The following is a 16,407-nucleotide window of genomic DNA, read 5'->3' on the forward strand; positions in this document are numbered from 1 at the left end:
ATGCAATGCGACCAGCAACAGCTCCATCGCAGATTCAGGCGTTGTATTTTGTTTTAACCCGTTCAGATCCCCTGTCAATTCCAACAGACATAACTTTTCAAGATGATTGACTTTTCTCAGCTTTAAATGCAGCTTGTTGATTATGTTCATGGATTATTCATCTCCCAGGTTAAAAAGATATATATGTAATTTGTATTTAAAGATCAATTTATGCATTGATACATTAATTATTAATGGAAAAAGTCTGTTAAGATCAGTTATTGCCAAACAAATAAAAAATAAAACCACACGATAAAGTATCCTGATCAAAAAAAAGCTTCTGATTTGTGAGTGCATTTCATTACAGTATTATTTTTAGGCTCTGAATGGGTTAAATAGAGCTACCGCTAACTGCTATTTACTGCGGTCACCATTACATTGCCAGCTGCAATTCCACCCATATGGTGCACAACGTAAGCTGATTGAAGGGTTATTCGTGTACTTTATCCCTGTTTCTATTAAGGATTTTCCTAAAACACAATGTATAGACTCACTTAGAAGTAATCCCTCTCAATAATCACTTATGGCCCATTAGAAGTGTGTGGCAGTGTGTTTTTCTGCAGAGACTCTGCCCTCTGCCTGTATTTTCTCTTTTTATACTTATTTTCTGTGCTCAGGACATTTGTGGGCGTGTACCCGCAGTGCTCAGGTGAGGTCAGGGCTTTTTAAAAAGGTAGCGACCAGGTGCTAGAATGTAAGCAGCAGGCGTCCAAGAGAAACAGCATAAAAAAATGCACATATAACAAGGCAAAATGGGGTTGGCTTTTACTTTCACTGACGAAACTGATAACAGACAGTGACTGGCAAGCCTTTCGCAAAATTTGTAATGTGTAGTTTTTCGCTATCTGACATTCTCCAGACCAAACAAATGTTCATGAAAATAACTGATATGAACGACCTCTGGCTTACCTGGTAGACTGTGTGCGTCCCTGGCAGCGGCTCGGGTTCGATTCCAACGTGCGGCACTTTGCTGAACTCCTGTCACTCTCTGGCTGTCCTATCAGTAAAAAAAAAAGCACAAATTAAAAAAAAAATTAAAAAGAAAATAATATATATTTTGAAAATATTACAACAGACAAACAGTACTGTATATTTCAAATATCTTTTTTGTTACTATTTGAAAATAGGTAATACTAACAACATTATGTGTGACTCTTTCGCTACCTAAAGTGTTATTTGTATTCCCCTCTACTCAATTTGAGATCGTTTTTAACTTACTGTGCCAGTAAACTGCTTTGAATGGAGCCATTATGAGGACAGGGAAATCTTTGACTGAGCAGACTGTAGATTGGCTATGATGGCCACCAAGAGAGTTTCGCTTTAACATTAAAAGTGACACTCATGAAACAGGTTTGAGGGTCCTCCCCTGGGAAATTTTGAGCATTGAACACTTAGTATCCTGCATTCTGGTTCATTTTTATTAGGACTGTCCCTGACTCAGGGTTATACCGGTCAAATTAGATTTAGTGGTTCAATACAAGTATTTGACAATATCTGTCTACCATACAAAGTTTAAAAGTCTGAATGGGGCTCCTGTGTGGTGTGACAACAGTCTTCACATCATACAGTAAATGCGCAACAACATTTTTGCCGACATTAGATATCAAACAAAAGCCAGAGACTGCAGCATATGAACTTGCTGCGAGCTGTAAAATTACCATTTCTTCACCTTATGGTGTGCGCTCTCTCTCCCTCTGTGCCTCTGCCTGCATATCTGTGCTACAAAGACTAGCATGAAAGACAAGAGCACTCACTCCGCAGCAAAATCTGGGAACCAAAATGTCCCCAGAGGTACACTGCAAGGAAAAAAACGACTGCTCGACTTGAAGCAATCTCAGTCGACTGAGGGTGTTCGACTAATCTGATCTAATCTCCGACTTTCAAGGGGCAGCCCTAATTTTTATGCACCAATGTGTGCCTTTTCTGCATCAATTTAAGGAAGTGTCCACTCTAAAATCTATACCTATGATGGACCGCAGATTTGTGATAGAGCAGCAGAAGGCTAGCCAGATATCATTGTAAAGTAACCAAGATTTTGGATTTGTGTGTGTAGCAATAGAAAAAAAACACTGACTTAGATTGCTATCACACAACAGGGATGTTTCCCCTTTGAGGATCCTGAGCACCACCATTGTGCGCAGTATGTAATGAGGCTGTTACCATGTGACCATATGAAAAAGACACCAGAGCTCCACCAGGACCATGTTTACCAGCAGTCCTCGCTTTTGAAGCCGTCCCTCATGGAGACCATTTAGCCGTACCAACGGCGCGAGTGTGTGATAATGATGAAGGGAGTGCAAATGATAATGAGCACCGTGGCTGAGAACCTGCTGAGGTGTCTTCTTGCACAGTGCCGGCTGATTAAGACGGCAGCGGGTAAACTGGTGGTGGGCAGACGAAGCTAGAAAAGTAACAGCATAGCAACAGCTGACATACTGTCGTGGCTCAGAGGTGTAACAGTGCTGGAGGGAAACATTACTTCATGCATGTTTGTGATTACACTGTAAAATCTCATTAGTTGATTTCACTTGAAATAATCTAGGACATCAACTGCCTTGAAAAATTAAAGCATATATCTGTTTATCTTAATTTATGTTATGTGTATGCTATTTAAGTTTACTAAAAATGTAGTTATTTGCAACTTAAAAGTGACAAGTTTAATTAAATCAATCTTACAAGTTTACGGTGCCATGTATCTGTATTCTGCTGGTTACAATTAGTCATATTTGTATTCTTTTTTAAATGTTAAGAAAACAGAACATGTAGATCTCTTAGCTACAACATTGGCAAAATCCTCTTTTTCTTAAGTTAAGTCAGACTAACTTAGAAAAAACAAGGTAATTTCACCTTTTTCATTTTTTTGTTGCAACAACTTCACAAAATTCAGTAAATACATTTTATGTATGGTATATTAACCTTCCTTTGTTAAGGCAGTCAGTTTTAAAGATTGATTTAAGTCAAATCTACTTTGATTGTACAGTGTAGTAGTTGATGCTGCTGCTGAGGGATTTTACTAGAGAACACTTCCAGAAACAGATAATCCGTGCTGCTCAGACCCGACTTGTTGTCTGTCTTTTCAGAAGTAATTCAATTACACCAAGTCTTAAGGACAACATCAGCACTTGTGTCTGGCATGACATCATTAAAATAGGCTTGGACACAGGGGATTAGAGCACAGCGGCAGGCAGGTAGATACGATGCTGACACAGCCACCACAACAAGGCTTTGTTATTGTCTCCAGCTCAACCGAACCTCAGCTAGAATACACATGTTTTTGTGTCAACTTTGTCTGTTGATTTTGTACCTGAATAGCTCATTTCACTCTGTATTATGTCTGCGGAGAGAATTACAAACTGACAGATGCAGTACGCTCTCTATGAGGTTATATCAGGTCCACTAAGGCACGTTCACTGCGAAGGATTAGCAGAGCTTACAATATACACATTTGTTATTGAGGCAGTGGGATTCTGGGAAGCTGCTGTTTACCTATCTGTCTTTGCAAGAGCTTACCTGCGCTGCCCTGACATCAATGGAGGGGATATAGTGAAGTAGATCACAACAACACAGGAATGTTATGAGATTACTGACCATGCGATGGCTGAATCTGTTTACCTGTCACTGTACCTTGTGCCTAAACCATCACATGAGTCACACGCAAATATTTACACACAAGTAACTTCTATCCGCAAATACACAATACTTTGTAGGGATTCTTTTGTTTGCGAGAGCACACAGACAAGTGCTAGCCATATGGCCTACATGTAGCGCTCAGACAGATTAGCAGGGCGCTGGTGGCTGACTGGGCTGACTGGGGAGGAGTACCCAGATCTGGCTCTCCTGGCAGAAAACTTGAAGCTGACTAAGCCTGCGGAGATGAGCTCATTGGATGGGTTTTAGCTCAGGTTAAGCCTTCTGCCACCTGCTCTCTCTTTAGCTTTAGCGTACTCTTCCCTCAATGACAACCTCCAGTGATCGAGCCGCTGCCTTTCACAGACCACCTGTTGCACTCAATGGGTTATTCTTGTCCTTGAGTGAGTAGTGCACAGGTCAGAGGTGTGGTGAGATGGATTTAAGAATGAGATATTAAATGCCTCAGAGTGGGCTATTTTTGTTCAGTTGAAGTCGTAATGTTATGACATATAAAAGTGGTTTTTATCCCAAACTATAAACAAGCTACAAGAGCAAAGCATGATTTTCGGGAGTTTTATTTTGGAAACTGCTGTAGGAGTTAGTTGAGCTCAAAAGAAGAAAAGTTTTATCTAGAGTTTAAAAAGGTTTCATGTAAGAAGGCCTTCATGTGGGAAATGTGGCTTTTTAATGACATAGGTTGAGGAAATTAAGAAACCAGCTCAACCAGTGTTGTCTGAGACACTATGGACACTGAAAATGACAAAAGAACCACCATGGAGACAAAAAACTGCTTTGAAATGGACATCAGAAAAGATTTTGAATAAGGGTTCAATGCTAGTGTTTTTTGCCCAATGTCAAATTTTACTCCAATACAAATTGTTTTATTAGCAGTTTCTCAAATAAAATTTCAAGCAAACTTCTTAATTAGATCGATGGATAAGAGGAGCAGCTGCTACAGAGGCAGTGAATGCAAACTTTAAGACTTAGCACAATAACTGATTTAATTTCACTGTGCCTTCACTTTTTTTTGTATATATCTGAAATAAATGTAAGCTGTTTCCCTTAAATATTCAAACCCACCATTATGATCCTTTAAAACCAGACTTAGCTGACTTATTTCAAAACTGCTGAGTTATCACTCTTGGTCATTACGATTATGTACCAAATGTCGGTTTACACCTCTTCCTAGACTGCTACTCTATTCTTGTGCCATGGCTCTTCAGAACTGACTGCACTCAATTAAGATTTTACTCACAAAATATAAATATCACAAAGCTCTAGGAGTTAGAAAAATGTCACTTTTTGTCCGTCAGTTAAAATTAATAAGATGAATGAAGTTGTTCTTAACAGACCTGAGCAACCTTAGTCGGGACAGTGTCTCCTGTCCTGCATTTAAGTAAAAGACCCTGAGAGGTGATGTCATCCGTCCTTAAGAGGCTAACAGGAAATCTATGTTTATCCCCCCGAGGGATAAAGATGGTCACTTAACCTCGTGAAAGAGACACCAGAGGGGACAGTTTATATCACTACTGATTTCACTGTACTTAGAAAAGACTGTTGTGACATTGGAGTCTATAGATACACATAGCAGCTTACATTAGATATATTAACTGATAAAATAATACACTGCACTTAATTCCATAAAGCATTTTTTCCCTTGGTACATTTACATAAATCCTAGTTTCCTTATCCCAAAACAATCTGGTCTTAAGGTCTCGCTGTTGGTGATTAAGTCAGTGCAGCAATTGAGTTAGTAAGTGTATTCATGAACTGTTGATCTGAATATCTCATATCCCGTAGGAATGAGTGTTTACACCCTGCGGGATGTGTCTTACTTAGCCCTCAAACTTGTTAAGCATGTCTTCGGCAGGGCTGGCCTGTCAGCAGCACACAGTGGGGGATGCTTTATGGTGAGGCCTCGTCTCCATGGAGACACATAGACAAGGTCAGGGCCATTGTTTGTTTTTGTTTTTTTAATTCCTGTTCTTCTGTAATACAGTCCTCCATATGGAGGAGTAAGGGATAAAGAGCCACTTTCTGTTTGTTTTGTTTTTTATGTTCGTAGATGAACTGGCTGTAATAAATACAGAACAAAAACAGTCTTTAATCCTCAAGAGATTAGTATAAAATGTTACAAGGAATTTTCCTAAACCCCTGGCCCTCCCCACCCTCCTTTAAAATTTTCTTGTCACATTTACTGATTTCTTGAAATTTGTGGCACATTTCTTGCCAAGTTGGTCTCTTTTCCCCATGTTTTTTTTTTCAAATAATCAAACCAATTTGCCAAGGTTTCAAAGGGTTAAATAGCTTGTGTAAGGTGTCTGCAGCAAAACAAAGGTGAGGTTAATCCAGGTTTCAAAGGGTTAAAGGGGCATTTGTTTGGCTTGACTGTAAGCACGCTTCTCAATACAATTTTGGGTGGACTGTAATTGTAAAAGCAGTGAATACATCACACAAAGTGTCGATGGTGGTATTTCATAGTCATCTCCTCAGAGCGATTATTTAGTTGTCATGTATTCATTTGTACATTTATTTAAAGACCAAACAACCCTGAGACAGATGGTTCCTTCTGATTCCAAAGAGAGAGAATGGCAGCCAGTGGACAAACAAAAATGTACCATTTTGCCTCTCAGTTACTTTGTAAAGATCAAGTCCTTTAAAACAAAAGGCAGCATTCAGCACGGTCCAAGTACAAGTCTACTTGATTACAGTATGCCATGAATTGGCGCATTTTCAGCCTTTGTGGAGTACAAAGCTCCTCGCATCAAGTGCTCAGTGTAGAGTTTCCGTCACCCTCTACACAGGTCTGTTAGTGAAAGGAGATTCAAATTGCCTGCACCTTAGAGGCGGCACTGTAGTTAGCCTGATTCAGCAAAAACCAGCTCCCCCTGGAGAACAAACGACTGAATGAGAAAGGTGGTGTACTCCAAACAAAATCTAATTTGCTGCTGTCGGATACAAAACAAGCATTACATGTTGTGCAGGAATCGCAGTGTGAAGATTTGTTGGCTAATTCCAGGCAACAGTGCGCCGAAGAGAAGTGAACAATGCCCGTGCCTCCGTCGGGTTGTCCATCCATTTGTATGTAGGGTTGTGTGTCTGTCACATCTGTCTCATGCTCATGAATGCGATATCCCAAGACCACCTTGAGGGAATTTCCTCAAAGTTGGTTGAAGGTCTAAGGACAAGGTCCCTTTGACCTTGACTGTCACATTTTGATGAGCATCATATCTTAATAATGCCTCGAGGAATTTTTACAAATTTGGCACAAACACCAACTCAACACCAACGATTCAAGGATGACCTGAGATTAGAATTTGGTGGTTATAGATGAAAGATCAAGGTCACTGTGACCCTGTCTTTTTCACGTTTTGAATGTCATATGTCAAGAAAGCCTTGGGAGAATTTCCTAAAACTTGGCACATACTATGTCCACTTTGACTCAAGAATGAACTGGTTCAAAGGTCGGCTTCACTGTGACATCATAATGTTCTGCAAAAACACTTTTCTGGCCATTATTCAACTCAGGAACAGAAGGGGAGACATTTGGTCAGATACTGAATTGGTGACACTAATCTTGGGTGTCCACCTTGAAACTGTACTGACTGTATAGATCTTCTGTGTTGCCGGTGGAAGGATATGTGTAACTGCAACTGGATTGGCTCGTAGAGGCATACAACTGCGAGGCGGTAATTCTTGTTTATTAGGAGAAAACTTACTGCTGACCTGAGAGTGAGTAACATGCATCAAAAAATACGGGTTGGATAGCATTAAATGACCCAGTTTCCGTGTCCTTTCGTGATGACTGACTAAAATGTTCTCTCCAACAAGTCTATCGCTGTAATAGCCTAGTTAAAAATCTGGGGGAGAACATGAAAAAGGGCACACTTTGTCCATGCACAGGGCTTTTTTACGAGGCAGAGTGTTTGAATAGCTTCACGGCTGGACAACAGAGGGAAAGGAACGACAAATAGCCACAGTTCTCCTTAGCTGTGAAGATTTAACCTCCACACACTGAGACAGAGCCAGGAACGAGACCTGAACCTAAAACGGCAACAGTGGCCCACAAGAATCACAGAACAGTTTATTTTAGGTCAGGCAGGGGAGGTAGTCCTACCTATTTGCAGAGCTAGGTTAATATGTCAACACAAATAGACTGTCTGACCCCGGAAAGTGGATAATCTTCGCTTTCCTCATTTTCTCTGACTCCACTTCTACTTCTGCCTCTGAGGAACTCTCCCTAAGTCCCCTGATCTCTCACCTACCCTCGAGCCTCTTTAACAACGCGGGCTATTGTAGGTTGGTCTGTGCATGTTTGTGTGAGTTCCACCTCTCGATGCTGCTCCTATTCTCGTTGAGAGGGAAGGGCGTGGCGGCTCACCCCTGAAGGAGACTAGACGGTGGAGTGACCCTGCTGTTAGTTCTCCTGAAGGGCTTTCAGCACTCAAGTAAACACACTTATTGCCCCGGACTAACCCCTCTAGGAGCACAGCGAGGCTTCTGCTGTAAGGACCGGGAGACATCTAGGAATTGCAATGAGTTCATTATGCAATTTGACTAAAAAACACTATTATACAATACAGATGTATATGATAAGGGCATAATGTAGCAGATGTGAACTGCTTGCACCATGCTGTGTCCTTTGGTGTCTTATTGAGTCACTGTGCAGTCCACAAGGGGCTAATGAAAAGGAAGGGAAGATGCAACAGGCTTTTACAATAACCTTGTCAACTAATTATGTTGCAGATTACGCAAGCGTAACATTTTTCCATTTTGGGTGAAATTGTTATATGAGCACATTTTTAGTTGTGTGCTCTGTTCTGTAAAATAGAATCAGGAGTACAATGTTCCCATGTGTCCTCTGTGACCGCCTAATTCCTCTTACCCAAGCAGGATGTACAGGCCAGCCGCAGTGGGCTCCTGGCCAGAAAAACAGCCATAAATTGGTCAGTTGTGACAAAAGATGATAGCTCATGAGTCATGAGTTGATTCTCACAACAAGCAACATGCATGTCAAAGTTGAGCATCCTTTTAAGATCTTTTTAAGACAAACTGATCTGAATGAGAGCAAAAAAAAATTACAAAGAATATGAAATGTGAAAGGAATAAGAAACTGTGTTTTGAGTGGGAAGAGCAACAGGTGGCAAATCAGGACAGAGAGACGAGATGGCACAAAGGAGACAGATTTGAAGCTCACGATTGAAGGATGTTTACAAAGGTCTCCTAAATGTCTTGGGTTTTCAGGAACCGGCGGGAGTAAATCTCTGAGGGTGTTTTCCGTGTCACACCCCAGTCATAACAACATGTTTGTCTTGTAAGGCTAATCCACGAGATTGTCTCCCCAGAAAATGAAATGCTAGAAATGTTTGATCACAGTCCCTAAGCAGGAAGCAGTGTGACACAACCCTACCTTATACACAACGGTGAAAAGCTGAGTCATGTTTGGAACAACAGCCTTATTCTCTCTCTCAAAACTATATTCAGTTCAATGTGCTTTACTGGCATGTAAGCTCCAAGAGCAAAGTTGCCAAAGCACCAAAATACAACCGCAACAATTGACACATGAACAATAATCATCAATCAGTTTAAAAAAAGAAAAGAAAGAAATAAGACAAAAAATGCCATGGAGTAGAGGAGCTACTTTGTGACAATGGATCGTTCTGTGTTTATCATTTTTCCTACCCAGTTTAGACGAAATTGGCTGCATTCCCATGTCAACCTTTTCTGTGTAAAAAGGGCTGTGGATCTACAGGTCAAAGAACAGCGGAGTCTAAGAACAGATGAAGCTAACAGCGCAGACCAGAGGTTTTCATAACAGTTTGCGATTACAAAAGATCGATGTACAAAGCTGTTTTGTAGCCACTGTTAGTTTTATGATATACGCCAACGAATGTCAGTCAAGCTGTGACTCTAAAACATGACTCACATCACACTCAACAGAGAGAAAACAAAATGTTTTACAATGCTTCAGTATGGTTTGTTTTGCTGTTTGAGCTTACTCACTGCACCATCAGCACACTAAATTATATCAGCACACTCAAAAATCAAGCATATCTGATATGCCTACTGATATCTCTGAAGGATATTAAATTTCGGCACTCTGCATACTACTTTGCATGTCTATTTCTAATCCAGCCAAACATTTTGTTTTCTGTGTAATAAGCTTTGTTGTCTCACGTGGCTACTAGGATTTGTGGCTATTCTTTGTTTTGTTTTTGTTTTTTATTGTAGTACATACAATCTTTTACCTTCAAAAAACAAAATGTGGTGTATTTTCACAACCCTGTGGAAAGTTCGTTTCATGCCGTGACCGCGGAAGACTTGAAGCTACTTGGTAACACTAATGGCTGCTTTTGTGTCTCACACAGACAACATCTCCCTCTTTTTCATGTCTGATGGGAGCAAAATGGACTGAAATGCCTGAAAATAGCACGCTGTTTAGCACCATTTTGCAATTACTGATGTCATTAGGTGTGAACACGGGCGTGAAGTTAACTTGACACTGTACTAAATGGATCCTTGCACAGCAAGCTGCTGCTGCCTTCTGAAAAGATCCCCCAAAGGGCACTACTTACCAAGGCTTCAAAACATGTTGTTTTCTGCCTTTCATCTATTAAAGGCAGATGACAGATTAAAGGCAGAAAAATACTCCATTATTGAGAGATCCGTGTCATTTTGATAGAGAAAATCATTACACTATGTATGGATGTATTATCATTACAATGGAAAAAGATGCTGGGTTGATACATTTACAAAAGTACTAAAACTAGTGTGACACTGGTCAGTCTGTTTTCTGTTAGAATTATGCAAAAATGCCCATCTGGTATGGATGATACATATTCATGTCGACCAAATGTTTATGTTCTCTGATAGACACAAAATTCAAGTTGATTGAACTCAATGAAAAAATGTTCCCCCCAGTTTGCATCTAATATCTGTTTGAGTTCAACTGGAAAGATTAAAGCAGAAAATAAAATCCACTTAGTAAATGGAGAAATTTAGCACAATGTTGAGTCCAGTATGTAGGATTTAGGGGCATCTATTTGCAGAAATGGCATACAGTATTCTTAAATATGTTTTCATAAACACCTAAAACTAAGAATCCATGCGTTTTTGTTAGCTTATGAGCTTAGATGCCACTAAATCAGTCACATCGTTCCTATAATACTTTGAATCCTCAGCAAATGGGTTTGATTTCTTTCAAAATGTGGGAAGAAGGCAATGAGCAGCAAACGAAGAAATGACAAAGAAAATAGCAAGAAATTATGCAAAAGTACAAGAAATTGACCTGAAAATTATTTTAAATAAATAAATAAAATAACGTAAAAGTGAAAAAGAATGTTTAAAAAGAAGACAAAGGACCAAGAAAATTTGCTTAAAAAATCCTAATTACACTTAAAAAAAAAAAATAATAATAATAATTGTATAATAATAATAATTGTTATTAATTATTTAATTAATTATTATTATTATTATTATTATTATTAGTATTATTATTATATATTTTCAAAATTTACTTATCTATTTTATTACCAAGTTGCTCATTGGTTTTCCCCAATGTTTCTTAAAGAAATCATACCTATTGTCTCAAGGTTCAAAGGTTTAAATACTTGAGAAAGGGATCTGAAAGCAGCACAAGGAAAGTGAGGTCACTCCAAGTTTCAAAGTATTAAAATAACAGACAAACGGCTAATAATAAGTTCATTTAAATTGATTTCATCTTTACTTTTGTTCCACAACAACCCAGCTTATGCAACTGTCCTGTGAATCTTGCAGCCTTTTCACTCTATTAATTGTGGGTAGTGCTGCACGATCTGCAAAAAAGAGAGCAATTATTTCTGACAGATATTGAGATTGCGATATGAGTCATGATTTTAGAGGGAATGTTAATTTTTGCTTTTCCTTTTCACTGAAAAAATATATATAAAAAGGATGATGACGTGATTCTCGCTCGGGGTCTGTACCAAACAGACACGCACCCTAACTATATGATATGTAGGCCGAGGCATGTCTGCAGCAACATAATGCTTCATTTATAAAAGTACGTTATGACAACTTTTACTCGTATCAGAGGTTGCAGCTCTTGTGATTTGGATATTGCACTTGGCTATGTTGCAGTTTCAGTATTGTTTTGATTACTTTTGTGCAGCCCTAATTGTGAGTATCATTTATCAGTCGTGGTTTTTGCTCTTTGTTATTGTAATTACCGGTGAAATCAATTGATGTAGTTGGATGTTGTCATTGTTTTGATACTGTAGCTTCACAATAATGAGGTGTGACATAAGCTGGTAATGTTTTTTTTAAAGCCTATTAAAGTTATGTATTTTTATTCATCAGTACAAGTCTGCTCATTTGTGTAAATGTAAAAACTATCATTCAGCTTTTTTTGGGGTCTGTCACCTAGCAACAGTGTCCTTGTGAGTTAAACCACCAGAAAGAGAAGCAAACTGACTTCCATATCAAAACTAAAACCTCACATGTGTCATTTGAGGGCAGCAATTACTCCTGGTTTGGATGTTTGAACAGACAACGCAGCTGCTTGGCCGAAATGTTGAGCTCTCATACTTGTTGGCAGACTGTAATTTCAGCATTATTGTTTTCACTTCACAATGAGTTGTTATGAACACAGATGCATGGCTAGAGTGACCAGAAGTAGATGAACCCTAAATTCACAATGGCTCACTGAGGGCTGGGCGATGGGGCTTAATATAAAATTTTTATATTGGCTGATAGATAATTATCTACCAAAAACGTCAAATCATTATTTATTTAAAGTTTAACGTCTGATTTTGTTTCCCCCTTACTCTTGTTATTTATTGTCATTAGCCAAACAGCAGAAGATTTCACAAATCTGAGGTAGATTCAAAACAATTCTTATCAAAAAAAATGTAAATAAATAAAATAATAAACAGAAGAAAAAATAACAATTTTGGACAGCAGCGTCCCAAACTCTGTACAGACAATTTAAAACATTTTGGGACTGTTTAAGTGACTATGTCAACAGAATAAATAGACAAAAAAAATCACAACTGTGGTTGGTACTTTCTGCACAAGTTTTACACCCACAGTTTATAATTTCTGCTGTTTTATAAACAAAACAATCACAAGAGACGGATTTGATGACGTTGAAAAGTAGCAATGATAGTGTATCTAACGTGACTAAGCCAGAAATAATGTTTACAGACATGTTTATGTATGATATGTATGAAAGTTTTAACCGTTAGTCACATTATTTCATATCAATACAACACTTTTTTTTATATCTCTATCGAGGAAAATTATATTAAAAATATCATCAATATCATTTTATCACCCAGCCCTAGTCTTACCAGATTTACTTTTTTGAGAGGGATGTTACACATCGTGCTTCATTTTGCGGTATGCATATGGAGCAAGGACACGAGTCTGAGTAAAGGCAGGCCTCCCCAGTTTCCCCTTGACTTGATTTTAATCTGAGATTTCCTTCGTCGACCTCGTTCTTTTATGCCAAAAGTACAGCTTCCTCTTTACTCTTAATTTGTTTCTCTGGCACTCACATGTTCATCCTGTGGCTACACGTTGACCCACAAAGATCACAGAGCTGTAACTTGACACTGTGCAGTGTGTGTGTGTGTGTGTGTGTGTGTGCGCGCGCGCACGTGTGTGCGTGTGTGTGCGTGTGTGTGGTCATCTTGGTAATTGCCGATTGTCCTACTTTGTGTGTTGTGGCCGACCTTGAGCCTCTGGCCTTAAGGCTACCTCTGACCTTTAAGAGCCGGCAGCCTGTGCCAGTCTCTGGCACTGAGCTACCGAGCGTCCCTGCCAGTTGGTGTGCTCTTGGATGTTTGTGGTTTGTAATGGCACCAAGTGGACAAACAATAGCTTTGCTGGTAATCAGCCTAATTACCTCTGCTGAGGAGGCTGTGCTTTTGGGATTGTCTTTTATTAGTGTGCAGATTATCTCAACAGCATGTGTTAGAAATACCAAAAAAATTTGTGCCTCTAAGAAAATTAAGGATTTTGTGATATTTTTGCACTTTTTAAAAATAAGAACATCTGGCACTAATATATTTCACTATTTTATTGAGGTTGACATTAATTGCAGCATTAGGACACCCTGCACCCTCCATATCTTCACACTCAATTGAGATCCCCGGGGTTCAATGAATTGCTTTCATGGATGACAAATTGCCGTATTGTTCCTCTTATCCTTTGTAACCATCTGTGCCTCTGCTATCCAATAACACATCAGTGCGACATGCCCTTAAAACCGAAATGACAAGGTTAATGAGCAAGGGAGAAAGAAGGAAAGGTGGCAGAGAGAAAGACGGAAAAGCAATATCTCTCTTCTTGTTCTTGATCTTTCAAGATCTCTTACGGTGTTGCGTAAGAAGCCGGGAATCTTATTGCAAGCGTGTGTCTGCAGGTGCACATGTGAGCATCTCAGTCTGAATTACAGCGGCCCTCGTCTGACTGTACTGATCTGGCATTCGTTTGCCACAGCCAGACATCTTATGTAACCACAAAGGAAGAGCCGGCCTCGCTATCAAGCACCCTGTATCAGGTACGCTGCGATCCAACATCAAGAGCCCCTGAAACGGGATATACAGTAGCATTGTTGGGGTGCAGAGAGGGCAGCTCGGAGGTTTTCTATCAGATAACCAGTCGCAATTGTGCACAGTTGGATTTTCCAAAGCTTCGGTTGCGTTTTTGAAAGAGCAGCTTGAAAAGGTTGCCCCGTAAAGGTCACTGCTTTGACCTGATAGCTTTCTTTTTGTGATCTTGATCCTTTATTGTTTGGGGTAATCTTGACACAGCACACAGATGTCATCGCTAAACGATTCTGCCCTTATGTCACTGTGCGACCCAAAGATAAGGCGGGGGGTATGCAGAGAGAGCCCAGCCCAGCTGTCCACACTCAGTGGAGCCAGTTGCACAAGGTTAAAATGATTCAACTATTTCATAAAGGACTTAATACTTTGAGAGAGGGCATTTTTGAAGGAAAAAAAAGGAGTTTTCTCACACTTCCCACTCGCTGCCAAAAGAAAAAAGTGAAAGAAAGAAGAAAGAAAGAGAAAAATGTCTACAAGCATGGAGAAATACATGAAAGACAGTGACAGCTGCAGCAAAATCTCTAATTTTTCCAAAAGCCAGCAAATTTCTTTAATTCTTTGCAATGGAAGTGTCACATATTTACACTATACTACAAATGAAAGAAGTGTAACAAGGTGCAAGGTACAAAGTGTCAATTCTGCACTTTGGTCGTTGAGTTAAAAAATGTTTAACTTTGGATGCAACAAAGTGGCAACTTCTGCTGAAAAATGAAGCCACAGCAGAATGCAAAAAAGTCAGTCAGATCCACCCCTTCCTCCTCCAAAAACACAAAGCTCTCGCCCAAATATGGTCACTTCTTGCTCCAAAAAACTAAAATGGCAACTACCTAAATGCCAAACTCGAGTCCACAAACTAATGGGTGTGGTCAAGGTAGCTATGTCCATTATTTTTACAGTCTATGGGTTAAATGTTGCGCTCTACTAACTCACTTTACCCAGCCATCCAATTATAGTGAAGGTGTGGCGGGACGAATACCCCACCACAAAGACCAACCGTTACATCTTACAAATACAAGTGCTGAACAACAACAAAGAACATGTTATTAGTATATTAGTATATGTTTCTTTGCCCACAAAATTTCAATCTTTGTGTTTGAGGTGGATCATCAGGGATTAATAATCTTACTATTAAAATAATTACATTTAAATGTTCTTGATAAAGGAGTGTATGTTTAAGTACATGGAATATATATATATATATGTACTGAATTGGGCAGCAAGAATTGTAGAATTTCCCCTGGTATTGGTATTGACTACTAAATTTCAGGTATTGTGATAACTTGACTGTCAGTAACAGAGGATCATGCAGATCAAGATCCAACTCTCAATATTTTCTAGGAGTACAATAATACAGCCTTGGTCAAGCCTTGATGATGATTCCAGTTTGACACATTTATTGAAACTGAATTGGAAACACGCTTCCATGGTAACTACAATGTCACATGGAGATGAGGGTTCAGTATGATGGTCTCTCCAGGAAAAAAAGATGCAGAAATGGAAATGCACTTAAGATATACACGCCGATACATGACTGATGCATAAAAGACCTTCTCTTAATCTTTCCAGCACATGCGTGGTCAAACCTACGGGCTCCATAAAAAGGATGTGACCTCATGACCTTTGAAAGCAAAGCACTAAAGACAGTACACACATGTAGGCAATAAAACATGACACCAGTGTGTGCAGGTGGTATCGCTCTGAGTCAGACCCCATCTGCAACCAATCATTCATTTGTCACGAGGACTTATACAAGGTCCACCTGCAGTGAAATGTTCCCAACACTTCCTTTAACTTATGCACTGTAAGTTAGTCCTTTTTTTTTTTGCATCTTTCTTGCATTAATGGCTGCTGCTTTATAACTGTCCATGTTTTCTGAAGGGTTTTTGGTTATGGTGTGATTTGACTGTCCACACATCATCAACCTCAACAAGATGGGCGCATGGTTTCTCCACCTGAGCACGGGCAGCGCCAAACTGCAGCCTCCTTTTAACAGCGTATAGCAGTGATCTGCATCAGGAACAGGACAACACCTCACATTCACACCATCACACCAGTCCTTTTGAACTGTAAAAGCACACACCTTCTCTGTTTCTCTCGCCAGAGTCCTCTGCTCTGTAAGATCAGCATATAGAAATAGTCACCTAGC

At 39.5% G+C, this 16,407-nt stretch overlaps 1 protein-coding gene across 1 annotated transcript in view; it reads left to right on the forward strand.

Annotated features, from left to right (window-relative positions):
* The window catches only part of kif19 (kinesin family member 19), a 46,207-nt gene that overhangs the window by 5,246 nt on the left and 24,554 nt on the right, over positions 1–16,407 (forward strand). The gene's annotated exons all lie outside the window — the stretch shown is intronic.

This window comes from Plectropomus leopardus, chromosome 19 (genome assembly GCF_008729295.1).
Source record: "Plectropomus leopardus isolate mb chromosome 19, YSFRI_Pleo_2.0, whole genome shotgun sequence".
NCBI classification, from domain to species: Eukaryota; Metazoa; Chordata; class Actinopteri; order Perciformes; family Serranidae; genus Plectropomus; species Plectropomus leopardus.